The sequence below is a fragment of the Monodelphis domestica genome, chromosome 4 (assembly GCF_027887165.1).
Source record: "Monodelphis domestica isolate mMonDom1 chromosome 4, mMonDom1.pri, whole genome shotgun sequence".
NCBI lineage: Eukaryota > Metazoa > Chordata > Mammalia > Didelphimorphia > Didelphidae > Monodelphis > Monodelphis domestica.
In genome coordinates this window covers 273691195-273717665 of record NC_077230.1, presented here as the reverse complement: position 1 = coordinate 273717665, position 26471 = coordinate 273691195, and the positions used below count along the sequence as shown (strand labels likewise).

At 38.2% G+C, this 26471-nt stretch overlaps 1 long non-coding RNA gene across 1 annotated transcript in view; it reads right to left on the bottom strand.

Annotated features, from left to right (window-relative positions):
* The window catches only part of LOC130453793 (uncharacterized), a 53097-nt gene extending 34982 nt beyond the window's left edge, over positions 1 to 18115 (bottom strand). The window contains exon 1 of the long non-coding RNA XR_008911347.1: positions 17793 to 18115. This is a non-coding gene — a long non-coding RNA (uncharacterized LOC130453793). The remainder of the gene's footprint in view (positions 1 to 17792) is intronic.
* Between the last annotated feature and the right edge of the window lie 8356 nt (positions 18116 to 26471).

The following is a 26471-nucleotide window of genomic DNA, read 5'->3' as shown; positions in this document are numbered from 1 at the left end:
CCTGTCAGACTCTTTTTGGATAGGACCTTATCATGTAGACAAAGGGGTAAAATATGAAGGTTAAGGCCAACTGCAATATCTAGGTTGGCTAGGGGAATCTTGTGATAGTACTTGGAGACAAGAAAGCCTATCTGTCCATATGTGATGGAATACGAACAAGGAGGCACCATTAATATGTTTCCGTCCTTGCTGTCATGTAGATCTAAAAGGGCATCATGTATTCATTGGAAAAATATGATTTGGGTGTATTGGTATAACGACACAAGGTGTATTGGAAAGAAACTGGACTCATAAATTTCATGATTGTTTTATAGGAGGACACAGCTTGCCTTTGTGGGTGATGGCCCCCAGAGCTAATTGGTTACATTCTGCTAATTTCACACAGATTTTGACTGATTATGGAAAGATAGCCCTGGCATTGGATAAAGTAAATATATCTCACTATGTTAATGTTACTAATAATGGGAAAGTCCAAAAACGAGTAAATACAAGTGTTATCTTGGACATTCAAGCTTGCCTAGCAGTTTTGCTGTATTGCAAAAAACTATTAATCGGACCCTGTACCAAAGGGAATTGGATGGCATAAACAAAAATGGGGAATTGCAGTGAACCTTTCATGACCTCATGGAATAGAGTTCCTCTTTCCAGGTGTTTGTGACATACCATTCCTGCTGAGTACGCCAAAACATAGTAATCTCAGTTCAAGGCTGCATGAACAGTTCCAAGATCTCCTGAGAATGGGTTAACTCCCCTGTTCACATTCTGGGGAGGATTGGGGAGGATAGATTGTTTCTCTCAAGAAGAGCTTAAAATCTTGTGTGCTACTTACAATAAACGTTCGATTATCCCTCTTTGATAATGTTCCAGTCTTTCTTTCTTGCCATTCCATAGCTGTTCTCCGACAGCTCTAAGCTGTCCCCTGACAGTTCTAAATTGTCCCCTATTGTGACTTTGTCCCCGGCAGAATTCAAAATGAGAGTGAAGTCTATTTATGGTGCTAATAGCCTTCCAGTTCTAGCCTCCTAGGACTTGCCTGGAGATCCATTTCTTCTAAAGCAATTACCAGAGAAAGAATTGGCCAAAGACCACAATACATTCAGTTGGCATCAATGCTGAATAGGCACACCTTTGGGATTAAACACTCCATTGTTTCTACTGAGAAGACCTGACCCCTAAAAACTTGGTGAAAACTATTATAAAGTGTGAAGAGACCCTAAAGGTGCCTCAATAGATAAGAACTCAGTGATTGAGAAATCATCCACAAGCCTTATCCTTCTCCTCTTGTCCAATAGATTTAAATACATAGAACTTCATGGCTAGAGCAAATGTATCCCCATAGTTCATAAACTGCTTGCTTACTCATCTTCCTTGTACTCACGCTCCAATAACTTCATATATCCTATTACTATCCCCTTAGATTCATGTTGGTGAACCTATGGCATGCATGCAGAAGCATGTGGAAGGGGGCTGCTCCCTTCCTCCTCTCTACACATACCTGAAGACATTTCTCTCATACCCCCATCTCACGCCTGCCTAACAGTCCAATGGGAATTCTTCCTCCCTCCCCTGTATGGGGTAAGCAAGGGGGCTCACATGCAGCATGGGAGTTGAAGTTTGGGCACTTGGTCTCTAAAAGGTTTGCCATAGTGTCTTAAATCTTTTCAAAATCTATTTCCCCTGAGTACTGAAAATTAGTGTTTATCCTCCAAAAGGACTATAGTGCAATAAGAACATGGTGTCTTGATTGAAGCTACCTTGGTCCATAGTCTTGAAAGTATAAGAAAAGATAGCATAATCCTATTAGGCGCTTCCAACACACCCAGCAACAACAATAACAACAACAACAACAGCAACACACACACACACACACACACACACACACACATACACACACATACATAATGTCCCTTACATGTACTAAAGGGAAAGTTTCTTCATCACCCAGTAATTGTTTCTCATACTTATCTCCTCTCTATCTCCTTTGCTGGATTCTCCTCCAAATCATGCTCCCTGATCATAGGTGTCCCTCGGGGTTCTGTCCTAGCCCTTTTCTCTTCTCCCTCTATATTACTTCACTTGATGATCTCATTGGCTTCAGTGGATTTAATTACTTTTTCTAAGCTGATGATTCTCAAATCTACCTATCCTGCCCCAAACTCTACCTCCAATCTCATACCTGCAATTGCCTTTCAGACATCTTGAACTAGATGTCCAGTAGATATCTTAAGCTCATTATGTCCAAAACAGAACTCATTATCTTTCCTTCTAAGCTGCCCCTCCCTCTTCTACCATCCCTATTATTGTGGAAGTCAACATCATATTCCCAATCACTTAGACTCATAACCTAAAAGCAACACTGGATTCCTCTCTCTCTCTCACTCCCCATATCCAAACTGTTTCACCTTAAGTATAGTCCCTTCTCTCTTCTGACACTGCTGCCACTCTTGTACAGGTTCTCATTGCTTTGTGCTTTGATTATTGCAATAATTTACTGGTGAGTCTGCCTGTCTCTGGTCTCTCCTCATTGTAATCCATTCTAAATTTGGCTACTAAAATGATTTTCCTAAAACACAGGTCCAATAATGTCACACACACACACACACACACACACACACAACTCAATAAACTCCAATGACTTCTATGCCTCCAAGAGCAAATTCAAAATGTGCTGTTTGGCATTTAAAATTCTTCATAACTTATCCTCCTCCTACCTTTCCAGTCTTCTTATACCTCAACATATATTCTTCAGTCCAGTGACACCAACCTCCTGGCTCTTCTATTAACAAGGTGCTCTATTTCTGAGCTCCAGATATTTTTTCTAATTGTCTCTCCTGCTTTGAATGTTACTCTCCTCTGACAACTGTCAACCTGGAAACCACAGAACCACCAAAGCAGTTACAAAAGAATAAGTTTTAATCAGGACAAGGGAGACAATGCTCTTCTGGCCACTGCACAAAGTCCTGTGCACACACTACCACCACACCAAGCTAAGCTCTAAGACTCTGGAAACAATCAATTCATGAAAATTCACCATGAACAGGAATCTCCATCATGGGAATTTCCATTGAATTAAAGAATTTGGGGTCCTATGTACATAGTATATATATATATATATATGTATACATATATATATATATATATATATATATATATATATATATATGTATGTATATATATATAGGAAAAGAAGGACAACTGACCAGTTACATAGGGGTTGGGAAAGGGATCATAGCCTGAAGCTCAAATAAAATAATATACCTCCCCCCAAAAAAAAGAGTACTTAAGACATGAATATCTCTATTACTCCTATTCAGCATGCTTAATCAGTGCTTGACAGGTATTCAGTCTGGAACAAGGGTCAGTCTGGAGCTCTGTGAAGGCTAGTTCCCATGAGACAAAGATAAATTTGGGGTTTCATAAAACAAGGTTATCACTATTGATCTTTTTTAAAATCCTTGCCTTCCATCTTAGAATCTGGGTATTGGTTCTAAAGTAGAAGAACAGTAAAGGATAGGCAATGGGGCTTAAGAGAATTGCCCAGGGTCACACAGTTAGGAAGTGTCTGAGGTCAGAATTGAACCTAGAACCTTCTATCTCTAGGCCTAGCTTTCAATTCAGTGAGTCACCTAGTTACCCCACCCTAACATTCCTTTTAAGGCCCAACTAAAATCCCACCATCTACAAGAAACAGCCTCTAACCTCTCTTATTTTCAGTGTTTTCTCTCTTTGAATTATATCCTAATTATCCTGTATGTAACTTGGCTTTTATGTTTACATATTGTCTCTCCTATTAGTTCCTTGAGGGCAGGAATTCTCTTTTGTCTCTCTTTGTATCCCCAATTTGGCACAGTGCCTGGTATATAGTAGATGCTTAATAAATGTTTATTGATTGATTGATTGATCTTCATAGAATAAATGTTGTCCTCATGAAATGACTTGAGCAATGAGACAAGGGATTCTGATTGTGCTCCAAGACAGGGGATATAGGGATATACAATGGACAATTGAGCCACCAGAGTGTTTATTAAAGGGAAGACATAACTCTTTCTCTTCTTCCCACAATGATATCTGAACAGCCCATCCTACTTTACTTTTTCTTCAAAACTTTATAAAAAATATGTAGACTCTGGAGATGTAAGCCCAGAAAAAAACAGAACTACCAAAGTAGTCATAAAAACAAATTTTTAATCAGGGTAAGAGCCAAGTCCTTAATTTTCAGCTGCCACACGCAGCCCAGCATTAAATACCATACAGAGTCAAAACTCTGGGACTCTGGGAACAGTGTCTCTGAGAGAATAACCACCAAAGATGATTCGCCAAAGAATAATAGAATTTGGGGATTTATATACCTTTTGGGGAATATAGTACAGAAAACATATACTGACAGGCTACAAGCAGGCTTGGGAAAGAGTCTGTAGCTAGAAGTTAGGGTATCAGGGAGTGGCCTAACTTACAAAGGATACAAAAAGGATAGGTCCTTCCAGGTGCTGGTCTTCTTGGTCTGGATCTCTGATACAATGGGGGAAACTTCTAAGACAAAAAGGATGATTGAGGATTTGAGCATTTCTATCACTCCTATTCCAGACACTTAATGGATGCTTGGTGATCCATTGTTGAGTCTAAAACAAGTCAATTTGGGACTTTCCCTAATGGCGAGCCATAGCATCCCGACTGAGTGACAAATGCCAAAAGCATATCTAGAATCCGTATAAATTGTTGCCTTTTTATCCTTGGCAATTATACAAGCTTGTGTTAGAGCTATGAGTTCTGCTCCTTGAGCGCTAATGTTAGAAGGTAGTGAAGCTGACCATTCAGTGGCAAATTCTGAGACTACGGCAGCTCCAGTGTAACGTATGCCATCCCTCATAAAAGAGGAACCATCAGTAAATAAAATCAGATCTGCATTGTCTAAGGGAGTGTCCAAGAGATTATCTCAAGGCTTTTCTGTCATGGACACTAATGTTTCACAGTTATGTAATGGTTCTCCTGAAGTAGGTAAATCTGGAAGCAAGGTGGCAGGGTTAAGAGTTGAACAGCGTTTCAAGGTAATATTTTCACTATTTAATAAAGTTATTTCATACCTTGTAATTCTCTGATCTGAGAATGCCTGTGTTCTATGTTTTATCAATAATGCTTCAATCTCATGTGGGCACATTATTGTTAATGGACATCCCAATACTAAATCAACGGTTTTTGTTACTAGTAAGGCTGTAGCAGCTACTCCTCTAAGGCATGGTGGTGCTCCTGCTGCTACTGGGTCTAGTTGGGCAGAATAATAAGCAATTGGGCGCTGAGAAGGTCCCAAAGTCTGAGTTAACACACCAGAGGCTACTCCTCTTCGCTCATACACATATAAAGTAAATGGCTTGTTGTAATCTGGGATGCCTAGAGCAGGGGCAGACATGCTAGCCTTTTTTAGATCTGATAGAGCTGACAAGTGTTCAGGCTCTAATTTGAGGGGTTCAGGAACCGAATCCTTTGTTAATGCTATAAGGGGTTTAGTGATTTCCCCATAGCAAGGAATCCATTGTCTACAAAACCCTGTTGCTCCTAAAATTGCTCTCAGCTGTTTCTTAGTGGTAGGAGCACTCAATTTTTGAATGTTCTCAATTCGTTTTGGAGAAATATAACGAGCACCCGCAGTCAAGATGAATCCCAAATATTCTACTTTTTGGAGACACCATTGAACTTTATCCTTAGAGATTTTATGTCCTCTTTTGTGCAATTCCAAAAGAAGGTGTTTGCTATCTTCTTGACATGTTTTTGCATCTGTTGAAGCCAAGAGTAGATCATCTACATATTTGATTAATTTGCTATTTTTAAATGTTATATTGTCTGTGTCTTGGCTCAAAATTTGCTCAAATAAGCTCGGACTTTCGACATAACCCTGTGGCAGCCGACACCAGGTATATTGTGAGCCCTTCCAGGTGAAAGCAAAAATATGCCTGGAGTCCTCATGTATTGGTATGGAAAAGAAAGCTGAACACAAGTCTACTACTGTAAAGTATGTAGCTGTGCTAGGAATAGATGAAATAATAGTATGTATGTTAGAAACTACGGAGTGTCTCTTTATAACGTGATTATTCACTGCCCTTAGATCCTGTACAAATCTATAGATGTGCTTGCCATCAGGCCCTTTTTTTGGTTTTTTAATTGGCAGGATGGGCGTGTTGTATTCAGATTTGCAAGGGATTATTATTCCCTGTTCTATTAATGAGTTAATAACTGGTGTAATACCCTCAATTGCTTCCTTTGAGAGGGGATACTGAGGGATAGAAGGAGGTGGGCTAGATTTAGTTTTTATCTGCACAAGAACAGCAGATTTAAGTAAGCCTACATCAGAAGAAGATGTGGCCCAAAGAGACTCCAGTATATCTTTAGGTATTTCAAAAATGGAAGGCTCTTTTGCCTCCTGGTTTTCCGAGAGAAGTACAGGGAGTAAATTTAAAGATTCCTCTGGTACTTCTAATGATAATGAGCCATCTGGGGAGCAGGTTATTGTGGCTCTGAGTTTGCATAGAAGGTCCCTCCCCAGCAAATTTAAAGGGGAGTCAGGCATCAAAAGGAAGGAGTGTTGTACCTCTAGGGGTCCTACAGACACCATTCTAGGAGGAAGTCTTTTAACTCTTTGGGTTATTCCTGATACTCCCATTACATTCTCTGAGCCAATAGAATAACATTGTAAATCAGGTGTTCTCTTTAATACAGACCAGGAAGCTCCGGTGTCTAATAGACAATCATAATAGGTGTTACCCACCTTTAAGGTAACATGGGGTTCATTAGTATGGGGAGGGCAGTGGATAGGGACAACGGGTAGTAGGACATCAGGGTCTGGGAAATCAAAGGTTGTATCCCCTGATTCCTGTGCCCCAGCCCCCCCCCCCCGGACACCATCATTGTGTTTGGGATATTCCTTGGGCACCCCCCTGAAGGGCACCTCTCTGAGGGTCATTAGTACCTCGAGTATTTTTTGGACGAGCACCATTTCTCATATATTGTTGTTGTTCATTATCATTATAATTTTCTTCAATTTGAGCATTGTCATTATTTTCCCAATTCCTATTTCTATAATTCTGGTTTCTAAAGTTCTTATTTCTATATTCATTATAGTTATTTCCATAGTCATTATTATAATTTCTAGAATTCTGGTTTCTATAACCATTATCATCATTTCTATAGTTATTATTTCTAAAACTATTATTAAACTGTGTATTCCTTCCAAACATCTTAAGAAAGGTTCTACATTCCATCATTTTGTGGCCCTTCTTCTCACAGAAGTGGCAAGTAATGGATTGATAATTGGATTTCTGGAGAGGGGCAATTGTCGTTGGTTCATTATCATGCCCACTTTCTAATTTAGTTATCCTATCTATTAAATATCTCATTTTTTTCTTCATTTCCTCCATGTCATCATTATTTTCTTCCTCCTTTTCTTTGTTTCCCTTTAAAACATATATAGCTGTTTTTCACAATTCTTCAAGGTCCATATCTGACCATCTTGGCCATTGTGTTTTAAAATAATTCTTAATTGCTTTGCAAGAGTTATTTACAAAGATTCTTCTAACTTGTCTTAAACTACTCTCTTTAGTTAAGTCCGAATCTAAGTATCTGTCCCCAAACTCGATAATTCTATTCATAAATCTGGAGGGTGTTTCTTCTTCCTTTTGCTTAATTTTTTCCAGTTCCATCCACTTATCTGTACTGTCTGCACATTCCTTTATTGCCGTGAGGATGGCCTCTCTACAACGGTATAGTTGTAGATAATCCTCAGGATTGTTATAGTCCCATTCGGGATCCTGAGATGGCCAATGTGCTGCATTACGCCCCCGGGTTTTGTTGACATGAGCAATTATTTTATTTTTTTCATGTTCACTTAAAAAAGCCTGTAGTCAACGTCCTTGTAAGACGGATTATACTGAAAAAATATGTCTCCCATCTTTTTTGTTACTAGAAAAGGATCTTGTTCATATGTGGGGATATTTCGTGTAAATTCATTTATTTCTTGGGGAGCAAACGGTATCCTATGTCTTAAAGTCACCACATCCCCATTCCGTCCTATTTCAGGTACTTCTCTTAGAGGAAACAGGCCTCTAGTTGAATTTTGCACCTGTGGGTCAGTTTGACAAGGACAGGTTTCTCTAGGAGGACAAGATCTCCTTTGCGTTGGAATTTGGGTTTCTGTAGGAGAGGGAACATGAGAAACTTGGATTGCAGAGGAAGGGTTTTGGGGATTAAATTCAGTCAAGATTTGCACTGCACGAGAGAAGCAGTCTGTTAACTGGGCTATAGGGAAGGTGTTTTCCATCTCTATTTCAGGGAAGGAAATTTCCTCAGTCAAAGGTTCAGAAACAGGTCTGTTTCTGGTAGAGTGGTTGTTTGCCAATTGATCCTGTAAGAAACATTTTAGATCTTCTAATTGGGCTTGCATTTTATCCTCAATTTTTCCTATTTTATCCTCCATATTTCCCATTTTATCCTCAATATTTCCTATTTTATCCTCAATATTTCCTATTTTATCCTCAATTTTTTCTATTTTATCCTCAATTTTTTTTATTTTAGCATCTCTAAATATAGTATTGAGGAGTACAAAAATGACAGTACCTATTAATATAAAAATTTGGAGGTATCCTGCATTCCTCAATGCCCCTACTTCTTCAGCTGCCATATAATTGTCAAAGAATGTAGTACTCATTTTTTTATATATATTTTGTAATTTCACAAAACACGTGGGGAGCAGGGCAAAGCCACAAACTTTCCACAAGGTTTTTTTTTTTCCTAATCCAGGAAGTTGTTCCTTAAGGGAAAGGATATTTAGAAACAGCTCTTCCAGCCAGGACTTTAGAGTCCTGTTGCTGAGATTTAAAACAGCTGTTTTCGGTCTATCAGAGTCACACAGCTGGGAAGTATCCGAGGTCCGATTTGAACCCAGGACCTTCTGTCTCTAGGCCTGGCTCTCAATCCGCTGAGCTACCCAGCTGTCCCTTAAGATTAAAGGGAAGAAAAAGAAAAAACTGCTGATTCCAATTTAACTTAAGGAGAAAAGAGAAGAGAGAAAAAGTTTTTTATACTCACGTGTTCTAGCAGCTGTGTCTTTAAGCCAAGTTTTTTGTTAAAAAAGGGACTAAGTGGTGAGACGGTATAGTAAAAAGGCAAGGAATTTCAGAAGTTTATTGAGAGGATTCTTTAGACTCCCATGTGGTCAGCCACAATGTGACAAGGAAATCGCTTTTAAAAGACTGATATATATTAATTTAAGGTCGCCAAGGAATTCAGCTATGTAATTCCTAAATGAAAACTCAAGTCAGCCGTCAACCTTTTATAGAGTTTAATTACAGACAGGAGGAAGAAAGGAATTAGAGATAGAGAGAGAGAGGGAGAGAGAAAGGGGAGAGAAGGGAACAGGCCTTAAATACCCCTTCTGTTTAGGCTGGGCCAAAAGGCCCAAGCCCTTAGATAGCTGGGGCAAAGAAAAGAGATCAGTCCCTATCACTCATGTGACCAAAATGGAGAAACAGTCTCAGAGGCCCCCACCTTCAGCTTCCTTCAGAGCAAGCTTCTCAGAGCACCTCTCTAACCACTCAGAGCCAAAACTCTCCAACCACCCCCCAGTCCTCAGACCCCTCTCTCTTTAAGGAAACCATCCAAGTTCCCTCCCCTCAGTTCTCACATCTACCAATCACTGTCCATCATTTTCCCTGTGCCAATGGTGGCTCTAGCTTAACCCAGGAATGCCCAGAGGTCTGGGCTTTGCACATGTCTGTTGGAGGTCATATTCTCAAATAATTAAATTTTGATCTATGTTGCAGCCCTTCCTAAATCCTGTTAGGACTGAGTGGGGTGGAAATTGTATTTTCCAAGACCTGATTCTGTCATTCCAAGTATCTCTATTGTATCAATTCTAAAATCAATCATGACTCAAAGAAATTCCTGTTCTGTGCTTAAGCATAGGTCAAAGCCCTTTCCATTGTTCAGCAAAAGGTTTCTGTCCTAAAGTAATCTTAAGAAGGGAGGAGAAGGAACCTCCCATGCCAATGGGGTTCACATTCCAATACACTATCAGTAAGAAATTTTCCAAGTATGAAATTTCCCAATGGTGAAATTTCCAACATTTATAAGTCTAAGAAATTTTAAGGTTTACACATGTGACTCATGGGCCATAGTTTGGGGATCCCTTCTATAAAGGTTAAAAAACCCTGGCTCCATCTCTTTATCAAGGCAGTCTTATCTGCACCTGTCTCCTGGCCATTCAACTCACATTCAACTTAATAAATTTCTCTATTTTTAAAGATAATCATCAGAGCCTAACATTCTTGATGGAACAATCTTCCTGAACCAGGCTGATATCAAGTTTTTCCACAAAACTGTAAAGATTAAAATGTAGGAATATGGGGAGACTGAGGCAGGTAGAAATTAGTTTCTCTCTGCAAGGAGTATTATATTTTTTTAGAGGTTTATTAAAGGTTAAAGATTAAAGAAAATACAGAATAAGGAAAAAGACATGCCTAGGCCAGAGGCCTAGGCCAGATACCCTCACATCACAGAAGAGATGCATCTGCTCCAAAACAGAAGTCCAAAAGACCACCCAAAAACCTTTGCCACCAGCTTAAATCCTTCCTCGATCTCGGCCCACCTCAGAATTCCCGTGAGATTACAAAGCATTTTGGGGAAGTGGAACAAAGGCTTGTGGGGATTGTAGTCCTGTATTCGAGTCTATTTTTTACATTCTCCCGTTTGATCATTTGCAAAAAAATTAATTTTTTTTCCAAAGGATCATGAAAATATAATCAATTTAAAGATTACAAGAATTTGAGGATAAGAGAAAAAAAGAACAAAACCAATAATTACTGGATGCATTGACAGAAAGCCAGTTAGGAGGCAGTCCCCCTTGGCATGAAAGTATACATGCAAATAAATGTTCATTAACCACACCCAAAGTTCAATTTTGTGCAACTTGTGGTCTGGAGGCTTCTTCATGGGGGCTTCTCCAACAGTTCAGTTCTGGATTCAGAGAGGTAGCATCTTCTTTACCTAAAATTCTTCTTAAAAGGAATTTAAACTTTGCAATTTAAATAATGATATATTTTTTTATATTCCCCAGGTTAAGAGGGTGATTAAAAAACTGGGATCACTTAGGGATGCATGGCTGAGGTATATGAATCAATTGGCAAGAGTTATTAAAAAGATATCAGAAAAATCCAAAAGAAAAGAAAAAATTTCTGGATTAAAATATAGACTATCAAAGTCTTATGTGTAAAAATTCCAAGTAAAAAGAAAAATAAATCTATAACAGGTCCTTGAATCAGGGCCCAATTAAAATGATCTAAGCAATGATGCATTTACCCAGTCAGTAGCCAGGACTACAGAAAGGTACCACACTATGAGAGGCAGAAAAGAAAGGGACCAGATCATAGAAGCCAAGTAGGAGCCAAATTTGGGGATACTCGTCTGTGAGTATCTTCAGAGTGAGTGTGGACACAAGGAAAGCCTATGTCTAGCAATGATAAACATAGTAACCTTGAGTCTTCACACTAGGTTCAAGACCTTTATATTGGCCAAGACATGCATCAATCCATCCTGGATTGGCCTTTCTTTGGCTCTGTGCAATGGCTCTTTTGTGTATATCTTGTCCTGGAATCAGACAGAATCATTAAGCAAAGTCCCATAATTTATTAAATAATTAGTGGCATCATTTTTATAGTCACAAGCTTTTAGGGCATGCATTAGCAAATGTATTTCAAACTTGTAGCACTGAAAAGTCAAAAAGTTAAAGAAAATCTTAATGCTGGTGACATGTGCTTCAAATATAAAAAGGAGAGAAAAATAATAAAAAACAAATAGTATATTGCACATGCAAGAAAAACATAATAATAAAAGAGCTTTAAAAAATTCAAAAATATAGCTTATAATCATTGACACTCTGTGTCAGTTAAGAAAATATAAAATGCAAGGCTTTCTCACCAAAAATGAGATCCATTTCCTCTTAATATCTGGCCATGACCACTGTGAGTAGAAGGCAAATGAATTGAACAAGGTTAACAAATTTTTCACTTTTAAAAATACAGTAGTGCAAATATGTAGTTACCAAAATCCCCAAAATTCTCAATAACCCAATTAATTACAAGAGCAAACAAACACACTTTCATATTTCACATAAGTTGTATGACATTTAAAACCTATGAATTGATGGATATTTGTCACAATTTTTACAAACATAGCAATCTTTCAACCTTGGTATTCAAACATATTTTTTTAAACAAAGTAAAACTCATCTTGGGTTTAGAACATAATCAAGAAATCTATATATCATTCTGGTGCAAGTAAAGTAGTGAGCTGAGGAGTATAAATAAAGGGGTGCTCCTTTTTGAGGCTTTTAGGGATACAAATGCCCTGAGATTAACTGCCCAACTTCCATTCACATATTTAGAGATGCGGGAAGGTTGGGGGTTATAAAATGTATTTCATTTCAGCTACTATTGGCCTTATCTCATGGTAGGGGCAGGCAAAAATAACCAGATTGTTAAAAAAAATTCCAAAAATCATATTTAAAAAACCCTTAAAATCAAATCATTTGAGGTATTTAGCACATTAAATTTTTCCAAGGTTGTTAATAAAATTATAACCATTCTGAAGTCCATCTATCCTTGGCAAAATAGAAAAAAGCTGTTTTTTCATATATGAGCTTATTCACAATAATATTTTTTCAATAGTTATAGGGGAAAAACAACAGAATTTCAAAACTCAGTACATTCAAAATAAATTCAATCAACCTTCAGTTCAAGCAGAATAATATTGAATCCAGTAATATATGAACTTAAAATCACAATGTTAAACCATAACAAAAAATGCAATAGAATACAGAGATTTTTATAAACCATTGGAGTCTGAAATGCCTTAGAATATAGCCTTTAGTCTTTAAAGTTCCTTGGGTGTGTTTATCCATTTAAATGTCTATTGTCAGAAGGCAGAGTGGTAAGGGCTAGGCAATGGGGTTCAAAGGACCCATCCAGGGCTCCACAGCTGGGAGGTATCTGAGGCCAGATTTTAACCCAGGACCTAATGTCTTTATGTCTGGCTATCAGTTCGCCAAGCCACCCATTTGACTCCCCAAAGTTGAATCTTTGGGCTGAATCTTTCTTCTGGCACACACGTGAAATCAATGAAATTACCAGAACAGTCAAAAGGTATCCTTTTAAACAGCCTATTGCTATTAAGTTTCTGTTTGAAAATTTTGTTTCTTCTCTCTAGTCTCTCTTTTCTCTCTCCCCTGCTCTGATACCTCCTCCTGCCCCAGTCCACGTGGAGCCCAGCCCCCCCCTTCACTTGGAGGCTTAGCCTAAGGGAAAATTGCCCATTCTCCTTTCCCTCTCCTCTCTCCCCTCTACCCACGTGGCCAATACTGTTACCAGCTAGTCGAAATGAGTCCTGAGCGATCTGCTCCAAGGATCTGGGTGATGAGCTGTCTGGGTCGGAGGCCAGAAGGGTGAGAGACAGACCGCCAGGGTGGGAAGGGCATGGGCCAGAGCCGGAGTGCAGACAAACAGGGCCAGGAGCTCAGGCACCAGGTGAGAGGCCAGGAGCAGAAGCAGGAGAAGCAGGCAGGCAGAATTTAGCAGCCAGGGGCCAGGTGGTCAGCAAATACAAGAGGTCTGGATCGGGGGTTGAACGCCCAAAGGCAAAAGCGGCTGAGCTATCTAATGGCTGGAACTGAACGAGCAGCAGCTTTGCAAGGGTAAAAAACAAAAACTTGGCCAGAGAGATGTGGCTCAAATTAAAAGCTGAACTAAAGATCAGAAAGAAATCAGAAGATTGAGAGGTTTTTTTTCCCCATTAGGTCGCCAAACTGAAAAAATTAAAATTTAGGAATATGGGGAGACTGAGGCAGGTAGAAATTAGTTTCTCTCTGCAAGGAGTATTATATTTTTTAGAGGTTTATTAAAGGTTAAAGATTAAAGAAAATACAGAATAAGGAAAAACACGTTCCTAGGCCAGAGGCCTAGGCCAGATAACCTCACATCACAGAAGAGATGCATCTGCTCCAAAATGGAAGTCCAAAAGACCACCCAAAAATCTTTGTCACCAGCTTTAATCCTTCCTCGATCTTGGCCCACCTCAGAATTCCCGTGAGATTACAAAGCATTTTGGGGAAGTGGAGCAAAGGCTTGTGGGGATTGTAGTCCTGTATTCGAGTCTATTTTTTACAACACTTAAGCCTAGCAATCATTTGGACCTCAGAATTTGCACACATATAAAAAATTCCAGGCTACCAAAATCACATGCTCCTCTGGGTGTGCTCTGTCCACATGGAAGAGACTGGGGACACTATTTCCATAAAGGTGGGATGATTGGAAAATGAGGGGATGCCCTTCAATTGGAGAATGGCTGAACAAATTGTGGTATATGTTGGTGATGGAATACTATTGTGCTAAAAGGAATAATAAAGTGGAGGAATTCCATGGAGACTGGAACAACCTCCGGGAAGTGATGCAGAGTGAGAGGAGCAGAACCAGGAGAACATTGTACACAGAGACTGACACATTGTGGTACAAGAGAACATAATGGACTTCTCCAGTAATGGCTTTACAATGTCCCTGAACAACCTGCAGCGATCTACGAGAAAAAAAAAAACTATCCTCAAGCAGAGGGCAAACTGAGGGAGTAAAAACACCGAGGAAAAGCAACTGCTTGATTACAGAGGTTGAGGGGACATGATCAAGGAGAGAAGCTAAATCAGTGCCCTAATGCAAATACCAACAACAAGGAAATGGGTTCAGAGCAAGGACACATGTGCTACCCAGACGAATCGCGCATCGGCTAGGGAAGGGGTGGGGGGGGGGTTTGGGGGAGAGGAAAAGAAAATGATCTGTTTCCAATAAACAATGTATGAAAATGACCAAATAAAATAATGTTAAAAAAAAAAAAGGTGGGATGATGTGTGATAAAGATTTAGAGCATGCAATAATTTTAACATTTGGATGTTCGATAATTGGTTCCAGTCCACTAACCACATAGTAAAAAGATAAGATTTTTGATTAACTGCTGAGCCTGAAGGAGAAGGAGGGCTGGGGTGAAGTATTGAAAAGACATTAAATGGTCAAATAGAGCCTCTTGCACTTTTCAGTCTAGCAGCATTAGAGGGAAGATCTACTCTGAGCCCTCAGTCAAAGAGAGGCTTCAGGTCTTTATCTCCCTGTCTGGGCTGTTTCCATGTGGTCTATCAGCATATGACATTGGAGAGTACTGTGACCTGGTAAGCTTTGAAGGTCAGAATAGTGAGTTATAGGTTATGCCACATTTGAAAATGAAGTTCTTAGGTCAAATGCATTGTATGAATCTAGGGACTAAGGTGGTTGATAGATGAGAAAATATTATACCTCCTTCCACTCTGAGAAAAGAAGTAGGATGCTTTGTCTTCCTATTCTTTCTATGTCTTTGTGGTAAATTTCTCTTTGTAAAAAATAAAAGTAATTGATGTTAATTGGTTAAATGATATGGAATTCTAATAACAAGGAATTGAAAGTCAGTTGGAATTTATATTAGAGACTAGCAAAGAGGTTACAGTTGAATAAGTAGACTTGAAAATAATCAGTAAAAAGATGAAAATTGAATTTATACTAGCTGATGAGATCACCAAGTGAAAAAATAATAGGAGAAAGGAAGAGGGCCTGGTACAGAATCCTGTGGGAAATGTATAGTTAGCAAGCATGAACTGGATGAAGATACAGCAAAGAAGACTGAGAAGGCATGGTCAGATAGGTAGGAGGAGAACCAGGAAAGAGTAGTGTAATAAAAATATAGAATGAAGATACTATCAAGGATAAGATGATTGAGAGTGATGATAGCTACAGAGTTGAAGAAGGATGACAATTGAAAAATCACCATTGGATTTGGTAATTGTAAGGCTCAGCTCCAGGGTCAGCCAGCCCTGTGTGCCCTTACTTGGGGTAACGAAGATGAAGAGTAATGAATGGACGCTATATGAAATGCATAGCGACAAAGTTTATTGGATTCAGACAAAGCATATATAGGTTAAAAGCACAGGAAGATATGACGTTACAGCCCAGCAACAGCAGGAACCAATAATTGGGCAACTTCATAGGAATTCATGACGTTACCTGCCAGGCACCAGGAGGAACCGAGAGGATTCCAAAAAAGGGCAGAAAAACAAGTTTCTCACAGTTTCTCACAGTCGTTATCAAACCTCCCTCTGCTGACTATTCTAACCTTGAACACGCAGCTGGGCAGGTCGTACACAGTTCAACCCACGACCTTGACTATGCAGCCCAAGCAGGGAGAAGAGGAGGGCTTCAACCATTACGGCTCTGCCTCGACTGATCATTATTAACTTTGGAGAGAGCAGGTTCAGTTGAATTATGAAATCAGAAAACAAACTGTACAGTTACAAAGAGAGAGAGAGGAAGTAGAAGCACCTATTACAAATAGCTTTCTCAAGAAGTATAGCCACTTTTAAAAGACTGGAGAGATAGAATAATAGGATGGAATGATCAAGTGAGAATTGTTGAAGAAATATACGGAAATTGAGGCAGACAGAAAAATCCAGTGATTTGCCCAGAGTCACATAACTAGCAAGTATCTAAGGCCAGATTTAACCTCAGCTCTTCCAGACCACAGGTTAAGTGCTCTATCTACTGCCCCACTTAACTACCTTAGTCTGTATCGGTTACTCTTCCTCTCTTTTTAGTACAAGTTTAATTGTCTCATTTAATACATTGAAGACTGAGATGTCACAGTCCAAATGTGGTTCTATTGTTATTGAGGACAATTTAGTCATTACCTTCCCCTCTATAGAACTATTCCTGGCAACCATGTGTAAATCTAGGGTCTGTCTACTTCAGGTTATATATGATAAATTTAGGGCTTGCAAAAGGAAATGATCAAGTCTTTCTATATGACTACTGAGTAAAGTGAACTTATGACTCAGGGGATGTTTTTAAAAGGAGAAGGTATTTTACTGAAGACTTTTGACTATGAGTATTTAGGTGGCAGTGTGATTCCAATGAGAGATGATGAATGATAGCTAATGAAAAAGACTAAATGAAATAAAGGGTTTTGGATGGCCTTAGAAAATACTGATGGATTGAATAAATGGATTGTAAAAAAAAACCCTGCATATTATTTGATAGGTAGGACTGGCACTTACTAAGATCAGGCTCCTTTCTGATCACACAACCTCCCTGACTGTCCCTTCTAGTGCTGGATTGGTTGAGATGGAAAGTTGGAATACTCCGTGCCTCCTATTGCTACTCCTAGGTTCTCCCTCTATCATCACTTTTTAACATATATACACATAAATATATATATGTTTTATATATATATATGTGTGTGTGTATATCCTTTTAAAGGCTTAATTTTATATATATTTTAAAATCTAATAGAATGGTAGTATGTGCATATAATTTATAAATTTAAAAAAAAACTTTACTGTTAGAGATGCATACTCAAAATTATTTGGAGAACTTTGGCCTAGAACCCTGAGATTTTAAGTGTCTTTCCATGCTGTTACAAGGGAATCACTTTAAAAGACTGATATATATTAATTTAAGGTCGCCAAGGAATCAGCTATGTAATTCTTAAATGAAAAACTCAAGTCAGCCGTCAGCCTTTTTTGGAGTTTAATTACAATAGGAGCAAGAAAGGAATTAGAGATATATAGAGAGAGAGAAAGGGGAGAGAAGGGAATAGGGCTTAAATACCCCTTCTGTTTAGGCTGGGCCAAAAGGCCCAAGCCCTTAGATAGCTGGGGCAAAGAAAAGAGATCAGTCCCTTTCACTCACGTGTCCAAAATGGAGAAACAGTCTCAGAGGCCCCCACCTTCAGCTTCCTTCAGAGCAAGCTTCCTCAGAGCCCAGGAACCACACCGACCAAAAACTCAATCCTCCCTCCCGAGTCTCCAGACCCTCCTATCTTTAAGGACACCATCCAAGTTGCCTCCCCTCAGTCCTCACATCTACCAATCACTCTTCATCAATTTCCCTGTCAATGGAGGCTCTCGCTTAACCCAGGACCGCCCAGAGGTTTCTGGCTTTTGCACATGTCTGTTGAAGGTCATATTTTTCAAATGATTAAATCTTTACTCCTTTGTTCCAGCCCTTTCTAAATCCTGTTAACTTGAGTATGGTAGAGATTGGAATAATTAAATTTTGATCTAGGCTGCAGCCCTTACTCAATCTTATTAGGACTGAATAGGGTGGAGTATCTCCATTGTATCAATTCTAAAATCAATCAAGACTCAAAGAAATTCCTGTTCTATGCTCAAGCATAGGTCAAAGTCCTTTCCATTGTTCAGCAAAGGGTTTCTGTCCTAAAGTAATCTTAAGAAGGGAAGAGAAGGAACCTCCCATGCCAATGGAGTTCCCATTCCAATAGACTATCAGTAAGAAATTTTCCAAGTATGAAATATCCCAATGGTGAAATTTCCAACATTTATAAGTCTAAGGAATTTTGAGGTTTACAATGCATGTGTCCAAGTTCAACCTGCCCTAAGTAAAGTAACTTATTAAAAGCTCCTTGTTGTTAAGTTGTTTCAGTCGTATACAATTCTTCATGTAGGCCCATCATCTATCCACTGTACCCCCTAGCTGTTCCTTAAAGTGAGTTGAAACCTGCCTCCTTAAAGATATGCACACTATTTCTAGAAAATCCCAAACCTTGTAAGGAACATAGAATGAAAAATTGTGCTTCCAAAGTCAAATTTACTAATGTCCAAGACTTCAAAGATATGCCTAGTCTAGGTAGCAAAATGAAAAGAGTCCTAGATTTAGAGTCAGTAAGACCTGAGTTCAAATCCTACCTTAGATAAGTATTGGTTCTATGACTAAGTCATTTAACCTATCTCATCTTCAGTTTCTTCATCTCTAAAAGTGAATAATAACGCCTACCTTCTCACTTTCTAAGGGACCAGATTATGTTAGGACAGATATAAGTGAAGAGGGTATAAAGTAAAAACCCCCAAAAGGTCAAGATACAAATAACTTGTACTGCTCTCAGCAAGCCAGGACAGCAATACCTGATGGCAATGGATAGTCCGTTCCTACTGACAAGGCTGCTCTGTCTTCTGGACACTGAATGATGGAATGGACTGAAAGAGCATCTTGAGTTTTCCTCTGCTCAGTAACTTTGTTCTTTACAGTGGACCAAGTGACTGGATGTGCTGACAAAGGGAATGCTGGAGATAGGGTTAGACTGATTGTCTTCCCAAGGACTTCAACCTAAAGGAGACAGAGGTACTGAAGTTCTGAAATTATCATTTTCCTCATGAGTCAACTACTACATAAAAATCATTCTCTAACACCACCCAAGCCCCAACTAGAGCTTAATCTTTTTTTTTTTCCATCCAGGAACCAGTCAAAAACAGAATGAAAAGGATTGGGTTTGTCATCTGGCATACACTTGCTTCTAAGCTCAAGCTTTATAATGTCATTTTGAATCCACTTCATTGTTAAAGGAAAAATTGAGTTCCAAAACTTTAGGTATATTTGCTTTCAGTTTAACAATGGTTAATCTAATTAGTTGATATTCAGGCTAAATCAAATAGTGAAGGGATAACTTTGTTTTGGAAACTACTCTCACAGAGAAAAAAAAATCATCAATTGTGCTACATATGCAAAGTAATTTAATTTAGGCTTGCTTATTCTTCCCTTACTAGAAAGAAATATAAAGTATTTGCTTTATAAAGACAAATATCATAAAACTCATTATCTATTCTTTTGTTTTCAGTCATATAAGCATCAATGGAAAAATTTTTGTGTGAAAAGTCTGGGCTTTGTAACAGTGAACTACTTGACTGTTAAAATATACATATCAAATAATTTAATGGCTACTCATCCAGATGACTGTAGTAATATGGACAATAATTATTCTTTTGCCACCCATTTTATTCTGTGATATATATTAAGCAAATCATTTTGTAGTGGCCATAGATCATTTCCATTCTCTCACAATTGAGAGGAAGGAAAAATGGAAATCAGAGAAGGCATGTTGGAAAAATAAAGCATTTTTTAAAGAGAAAAAAATATATAATATTACATGATTATATCAATCAATAAAGAAAAAGTCCTTGACAAAGTACAAAGCTCATTTTTGCTGAAAAATGAGAAAAGTGGAAAGAAGTCTTAAAAATATATGGTTAAATCAACACCTTATACAATATTTCATAATATATTCTTTAAAAAAACCAACCTTACCTTCCAGGCTAGGCAATGGGGGTTAACTTTTGTCCACCATCACACAGCTAGGAAGCATATGAGGATGAACCTCATTTGAACCTAGGGCCCCAATTTCTAGCCCTGGCTCTCAACTGAGCCACCCAGATGCCCCCCCACAATATACTCTAAAGTAATATATGATCTTAATTTTAAGAATGATGTAAAAAAAAATTAGAAGAGAAGCAAATCTTATACCTCTCAATATTGCATAGGAGATGTATTCCTAACCAAACAAGACATAAAGGCAATTATGAAAGATAAAATAAATAACTGTGATTACATGAAACCAAGACCTACTGCACAAACAGAATGAAGGTCCCTTAGATAAGGAACATGGTCAAGTGGGAAACAAAATTTGAGTCAAATATATCTGATAAACACTTGATATCCAATATAGAAATCTATCATTAGAAATCAATCTTAAAAGTAGAATTACAAACTATTAATAATCACATAAAAGAATGTTTCAAATAATTAATAATCATAAATAAGAGAAATGCTAGTCTAAGTAACCCTGGGTTTTCACCTCACACTCTGAAAATTGACAGATAATGAGGAAACATAATGTTATTATGGGAATTTGTCCTCCAGATGATACCCTAATGAGCCCCTTGTCTCAAGAACTAAAACTGATATATCCTTATTTATGTACTGCCATAAGGATATGTTATCTCAAGACCATATGTTCACTGACCTGACCTAGGTCACTGGCCAGACCATATATTAAAAGGAAGCATCTGGGACTAAGATTGATGTGGCTTCACTTCTGGTGCCTGATTCTCAAGACGGCCACCCACCCCTAGCCCTTTATATAAACCAGACCTCTGCAATGCTTGGGTTCTTCCAATGAGGGAGGTCAAAATGACCAGCCTTGAGAAAACAGGAAGGCCTAACAAGCTGACTGGCCTTGAGAGGGTTGTCAGGACCATAAATATGTCAAACCTCCAGCTGCAGTAGGTACCAGATAAAGGCCAGGAAGACCCCAATAAATATGTCAAACAACAGGCCAGGAAGACCCCAACAGTATAGAATTGTCAAAGTTCCAAGAATAGTAGGAAGCAGATAAGAGCCATGCATGCAGGCAAAATTCCAAGGATGGTATGTAGTAGATAAAGTGGCTAGAAAACCGTACCTACAGAAAAGTATAAAAAGCCCAGTCTGTCAGAAGCAACTCAGAACTCTGATGGTAGAAGTTCCCACTGATGCGCATATCAGTTTTCACAATAAAGGGCCTTATCTGTGTCTGATTACATTGCCCAAGATCTTTCCTTGGTGGTGGGTGAATTCCCGGACCTTAACACCACTTCTTGAGGAGGCCCAAGCTATAGCTTGAATAAAGTACCCCTTGTGTATTGCATTACCGTGTGTGTCTCCTCCTTGGAATCTGAACCAGAACCGGACAGAACAATAATAAAAAATTGAAATAGTCAATGGTGGTGGGGCTATATGAAGATAGGTATACTAATACATTATTGGTCAAACTGAAAATGACCTTAATATTAACAACCATACCATAAAAAAATAGAATAGAAGCAAATTATATACTTTTCACAGCTATAGGCAGGAGACATATTCTTAATCAAACAAGGGAAAGAAGCAGTTACAAAAGATAAATTGACAACTTTGATTATATGGAACTGAGATACTTCTGAAAAAATAAAATGAAGGCCCTTAAAATAAGAAGGAAGTTGGTCAAATGGTAAAACTTTATATCAAATTTTACAAATAAGGATTTGGTGTCCAAAGCATATGGATGACTAATGGATATACATGTAATATATGGTCCTCAAAGATGGACGGGATATTAAAGAGATGGAGATAGTGTGAGAACCTAGGAGTGGTAATTGGAAGAAAGGAATATTCCAACTCCCCAAGTTCATTATTGACCAGGGAGGCAGTCAATAAATATTTATTAAGGGACTATTATGTGCCAAGTATTGTGCTATCTGCTGAAGATACAAATACATTAAAAAAACAGTCCCTCCCCTAAAAGGACTTAGAACCTACTGGCGGAAGACAACACACAAAAGGAAGCTGAAAAGTCTAGTGGGAGGGGTAGAAATTTATAAATCAATAAAAGTATAAAAGGCAGCATGGTAGAAAAGTCAGAGAAGTCCCAAGGTAGTGCAGCCAACTGAGAAAAAAAGAGATGCTCTAAGCTGAGCTCTCTGTTTAGATGGAAGTGTAAGAGTTTTCCTCAGCTCCCTTTATTTCCCTTGGGAATACTCGGGTTTCCTCTTAAGGCTCAGGAAGACAAAGGAACTTGTTTGAAGTCACACTATTGGTATATACTAAATTGAGATATGCCTGGAAATGCTCCTACTCTAACTCTTATAAGGTTAAAGAATAAGAGGCAACATTAACCTAGGGATCCCATTTCTAGGGTTAGGCCCTAAGGCTCTGTTAGCAATCCTATGGCACCCATGCTGGAAAGGGCTGATCCCCTCCCCCTCTCCACTGCACCAAAGAACATTTCTCCCATCACCCAAGCCTCTACCCAGCAGCCCAAGGGGAGTGTTCCTCCCTCCCCTGTCTGGGGTAAGGTACAAGGCTCACATGTGGCGTTAGGATTGTAGTTTGGGCACTCAGTCTCTAAAAAGTTCACCATCACAGCCCTAAGGTCATCATTGAAAAGATAAGAGCTATGTATCTGTTAAAATATGCATGGAAGCTTTGTTTGTAATGACAAAATAACTGGTAATAATACAAATGCTGTGATTGGGAGAAATGGCTGAATATGTTGTGATATTTTAATGTAACAAATTGTATTATGTTATTAGAAATGGAAAATATTGGAAATATAAAATAAGAAAAATATATGAAGAGAAGAAAATAGAATAATAATACATATTATGATTACATTTTTTTAAATTATAGTCACAACATCAAGAGAAAAAAGTATCAAAGTAAAAGAAATCCAAGGGGAATTAAAAGCAGAAAATGTTTATATTAGCACACAGAAATAATTTACATATTTTAAACAAATTGGAAACAATTGGAATTTGGGATTTTGCTCATAATTTTTATGCATTTGTTAATTTAATTTTGGGGGGGGGGGTGATTATTAACTCCAAAATTTTTAAAAATAAAAAATTAAATTTAAAAGAGCAAAGAGCAAGACCATCAAGTGATTCCACGTTGCCAGCCTATGCCCTGGGGTTGGAGAAACCTCAAGAAAGATTTAAGTTCCTCTCATTTCCTAGTGTAGAACTTTATATTTGCCCAACTGCAAAGTGCTAAAGATTGCAGAAAATCTCTAATCCTCTCAAATTGGATTCATGTGGTGAACACTTGCTGTGGAAAAAAATACTGCAATAAAGTTATTGTATTTGCGTGTTGGTTCAGTAGAAGCAAGGGGTATTTCCTGCTCCATCTCCCTGTAATAATACTTTTGTTTCATACACAAACACACTCACACAAATACACATAAAATCATCTTTCCTTTCCTTTTCCTAACCAATATACCACCCTGGTTACCTCTAGTCTAAGATATGATGGACTTTATGATTAGATATCAGACACACAACTAAAGTCAAAAGAAGAGCACAACACTATGAAATTTGATCATGTTAAATTTTTTCACTTTGTCTTATGTTACTCTTTCCCTTCAATTTCAAGTAAAGTTTTCTTTAAATCTACTTTGATTCAGTTGAATCAAGGCAAAAATCATTTTCATTCAAGGCTAGGCCAGGAGAGCTAAGGATCACTAAGACACATTGAGGGTAAGGAAAGAACCAAGAGATATAAATTACAGAGGAGTCATCAGACAGATCTGGAGGTTTTGTCTGTTTCTCTGATCCTTGGATAAAATGAGAATTTCAAACCCAGAATAATATTCCTCAATCCAGGTGATAAGTTTTTTGAAAGACACAATTAATTCTTGCCTCTAGGATAAAGTATACATCTAACTTTCATGGTCACCAAGGGCACAAGTACTATCAATTCCATCCCTTTCCCTTAAGGTTAGAAATTCCTTATGCCTCCTTGAGGCAAATTTTCAATTGAATACATTTCTGGAAAACTGCCAATGACTCTCAGAATGTAAGATTCCCCAAATTCACACCCCAAGCTTCTTTGTTTTTTATTAAATGAGTAAGAAAAAGGAAATGGCATGGGAATAAAGCCATACCCATAGGATATGGTCATCTTTTTGTCTAACTCTGTACATTCCATACTTTAATACCTATATGTAGCCCAGTAATAAACTTTTCCCTCATTTAGATCACTAATGTTTCCTCTCTGAGGAATGATAGAAACAGGAAGTGAGAGCATCCTGACTACATAAGCAGTTCAAGGGAACGCCTTCTTGAGACTTGAGGGTGATTTGCACTACCCCCTTGGCCTTAACTATAGAAAAAACTCTTCCATTAAATGGGAAAACTTATCTGAAATTGATTCATTATAAGAGTGAAGCCTACTGAGAGTTCTCATGCTCTCCCAATACTAGTCTGTCAGGACCTTCCTGAATACCCACTATTCTTCTAAACTCTCCCTAGAGAATGAAATGGGCAATGACTACGATACATCCAGAGGCAATTACTGCTCCACTGTGCCCACTTTAATAAGCCTGATTCCTTAAAATACTAGTGTAAGTTTGGATAAAAATGAACTGAGACCCTCAAGGAATCTCAGTAGGGGACAATCAATGATTAAGGGATTATCTATGAGCCTTGCACTTCCCCTAAGAGCTAAACCTTTTTCATAAAATTGTGAATTTTAAAACTATTCCACCCTAATCAGACCGTACTTTAGAAGATCTGATTTAGCTATTTCCTAATCAATAACAAAAGAGATACTTGAACTAACAGAATCATGTCTTGGGAACTCTACATTTCTCCACCCTCCTTAGTTTAACAAGAATAGGAAGGTCTGCACCAAACTCAAGGATTAAGAATCCGAGAAAAATGGCCTCCAACAGACATGTGCAGAAAAAAGTGGACAGACCCCTGGGCTGTACTAAGTCAAGCTAAGCTATGATTGGTACAGATGAGACACAGGAAACTGACTTAAAACCATCTATATAAGGCACATCACAGGCTCTCTCTCCCTCTTTCCCTGGAGAGGTAACTCTGGCTGGCAACGTGCTAGGCTTTCCAACATCTTGGATTGATGGCAATTATTTCCCTGGGTTTGGTGGTGAGTTTGTCCTTGAGCTGATTCAGGTTCAGGCATCTTGGCTGAGCCCTTTTGGAGGTCAGGCTAATTCCTTCCTCCTTCACACTCACAACCTTACTTTCTAGATCTCCTAATCTTCCCACCCGGTACTAGCCCTTTCCTTCTTTCTTCTTCTTAATCTCCTCCACTATATGAATTAAATCACCATAAAATTTCCAGCTGACTTGGGTTTTAATTATTTGGGATTTTCCCTGGCGACCAAATTAAATTTAGATTTTAAGTCACAACGCTAAAATTATCTTTACAGAATGGATACTGCTAACTCATTTTCCCTGAAACCCTTCAACCTTAGGAGTTAAGGTCATCAGCACTGTTCCCAAATATCATCTCTTAAATAAGCCATAATTAGAAATATCTCTGGAATCTTAAGAACTCCTCTCCTAGGGAGACTATAATTTCTTCCACCACAGAAAAAGCTTAATACACAAAAGACTCAAAGAAAGTAAATACAGTAAAAACGAGATCCTCAAATAGCATGTTACAGTCATTATAGTCCCTCAAAAGGAAAAGACAAATTTGTGGGACTGTTCAATAGATAATTTGCAGTTGAAAAAGCCTTCAACCTGGACCATCTAAGCAACCAACAAAGTCCAGATTGCCCAATCAGCCAAGCATGGTTTTCTTTAATCCTTCAATTACAGAATCCTCTTAGCAGTGCTGACCTCTGAGAAGCATGACCTAGAAGAACAGAAACAAAAAGAATAACACTAAAATTGAAGTGCTCACTAACCATGAAAAAGAATTCCTTAAAGAAATAAAGACAATTTAAATAACTGAAGTAATAATAGTGCTCAGAAGTAGGCCATCCCAAAAAATAAAAATGGCAATATTTTCTAATTTAACTTACATTTTAATGCTATACCAATCAAATTACCAAAGTAATTATCAACTTATAAAGTTGATAAAAAATAACAAAATTCATTTGGAAAAACAAAAGATATCTAATATCAGTGAAAATGATTTAAAAAGTAGGGATGAAGAAAGATCAGCACTTTGAGAACTCAAAACATGCCATTGAGTAGAAGCCATCAAAACCATCTGGTATTTGGTAAATAACAGAGATAGAACAATGCA